Source organism: Mustela putorius, unplaced genomic scaffold, assembly GCF_011764305.1.
Source record: "Mustela putorius furo isolate JIRA1106 unplaced genomic scaffold, ASM1176430v1.1 tig00537290_pilon_pilon_pilon, whole genome shotgun sequence".
Lineage (NCBI taxonomy): Eukaryota > Metazoa > Chordata > Mammalia > Carnivora > Mustelidae > Mustela > Mustela putorius.
The window spans coordinates 539,517-542,011 of record NW_025422428.1 but is presented as its reverse complement, the minus strand read 5'-3'; the positions used below and the strand labels follow the sequence as shown (position 1 = coordinate 542,011).

Genomic DNA, 2,495 nt, shown 5'->3' with positions numbered 1-2,495 from the left:
TCAGATCAAAAAGCTTTTGCACATCAAAGGAAACAGTTAACAAAGCCAAAAGATGACTGTCAGAAGTTATCTGGGAGAAGATATTTGCAAATGACATACCAGATAAAGGGCCAGTATCTATCCATAATCTATAAAGAGCTTATCAAACTCAACACCCTAAGACCAAATAATCCAATGAAGAAATGGGCAGAGGACATGAACAGACATTTCTGCAAAGAATACATCCAAATGGCCAACAGACACATGAAAAAATGCTCCACATCACTCGGCATCAGGGAAATACAAATCAAAACCAGAATGAGATACCACCTCACACCTTTCAGAATGGCTAAAATGAGCAAGTCAGTCAATGACATGCTGGCGAGGATGTGGAGAAAGGGCAACCCTCCTACACTGTACGTGGGAATGCAAGCTGGTGCAACAACTCTGGAAAACAGCGTGGAGGTGCCTCAAAAAGCTGAAAATAGAACTAGCCTATGACCCAGTGATTGTAGTACTGGGTATATACCCTAAAGATACAAACGTGGCATTCTGAAGGGGCACATGCACCCAAACGTTTATAGCAGCAATGTCCACAATAGTTAAACTATGGAAAGAACCTAAATGTCCTTCAACAGATGAATCAATAAATAAGATGTGGTATATATGTACAATGGGATACTATGCAGCCATCAAAAGAAATGAAATCCTGCTATTTGTGATGACGTGGATGGAACTAGAGGGTATTATGCTTGGCGAAATAAATCAATTTGAGAAAGACAACTATCATATGATCTCCCTGATATGATGAAGTGGAGATGCAACATAGGCGGTTTCGGGCGTACAAAAAGAAAAATAAAAGAAGATGGGATTGGGAGGGAGACAAACCATAAAAGACTGAATCTCACAAAACAGACTGAGGGTTGCTGGGGGGAGGTGTGTTGGGAGAGGATGGTGGGGGTATGGACATTGGGGAGGGCAGGTGCTATGGTGAGTGATGGTGAGTGCTGTGAAATGTGTAAACCTGGTGATTCACAGACCTGTACCCCTAGGGATAAAAACACATTATATGTTTATAAAAAATTAAAAAAAATAATTTAAAAAATCCATTGAAAAAACACATATTGCACGCCCAGAGCTAATCTCATATTCAATCAAAAAAGTTTGAAAGTTTTCCCCTTAAAGTCAGAAAAAGACAAGTGTGTCCACTTTCACTACTCTCATTTGACATATTACTGGATGTCCTAGCCAGAGAAACAAGGAACACAAAGAAATAAAAGACTCCAAAAAAAAAGGAAGAAGTAAAATTTTCTTTTTTTGGATAACATGAACTTACATGTAAAGAATCCTAAAAAATTCATAAAAATTTTGAATAAACAAATTTAGTAAAGCTGCCAAATACAAGATAAATATATAAAAGACAAGAATTTTGTTTTGTTTCATTTTTTTTAATAGTTTTTCATGTCATCTTTGCTCAGTGATCACGCTAATCTTCTCTGCATCATTCCAATTTTAGTATATGTGCTGCCAAAGTAAGCACAAGACAGGAGCATTTTAACATTCTAATGATGAACTATCTGAAAAAATAAAGAAAACAATCTAATTCACACTAGCCTCAAAACTAATAAAATACTTAGGATAAGATTTAACTAAGACGATGAAAGATCTGTACCCCATAATCTATGACATTGATAAAGAAATTGAAGGAGACACAAATGGAAAGATAGCTCATATTTTTGATTGGTAAGAATTAACATTGTTAAAATGTCCATACTACCAAAAACCATCTGTAAATTCAATTCTTATCAAAAATCCAATGTTAGGGGCACCTGGGTGGCTCAGTGGGTTAAGCTGCTGCCTTCGGCTCAGGACATGATCCCAGGTCCTCTCCCAGAGAGTCAGCCTCTCTGCTCAGCAGGAAGCTGCTACCTCTTCTCTCTCTGCCTGCCTCTCTGCATGCTTATCATCTCTCTCTCTCAAATAAATAAATAAATAATCTTTTAAAAAATCCAATATTGTTTTTTTACAGAAGTAAGTAAAGAATCCTAAAATGTATATGAGACAAACAAATAAAGCAGTTCTGAGAAAGAATGAAGAAGCGAAATTACACTTCTTGATTTGAAACTATACTACAAACCCCCATGCTCAAAACAATAAAGTATACTGGCATAAAAACAGACCAATACACAAGTAGAACAGAATTGAGAGTCCAGAAATAAATCCTTTCATACAGTCACCTAATATTTGACAGGGGCCAACATATGTAATGGGTAAAGATAGTCTGTTTCAGTAAATGATATTTAAAACTGAATTGTCACATAAACCAGCATGAAACTGGAACCTTATATCACTCATAAATCTTAACTTGAAATAGATTAAAGACTTAAATGTGATGCATGAAACTAAATTTCCTAAAGGAAAACATAGGAAAAATTCTCCTTGACATTGGTCTGCCAATAGTTTTTTGGATACCAGACCAAAAACACAAGCAAAAAAAGCAAAAATAAATAAATGGT

The 2,495-nt window shown here is 36.0% G+C and overlaps 1 pseudogene; it reads right to left on the bottom strand.

Annotated features, from left to right (window-relative positions):
* Positions 1-1,401: 1,401 nt before the first annotated feature.
* Positions 1,402-1,519, bottom strand: LOC123390203 (annotated as a pseudogene).
* Between the last annotated feature and the right edge of the window lie 976 nt (positions 1,520-2,495).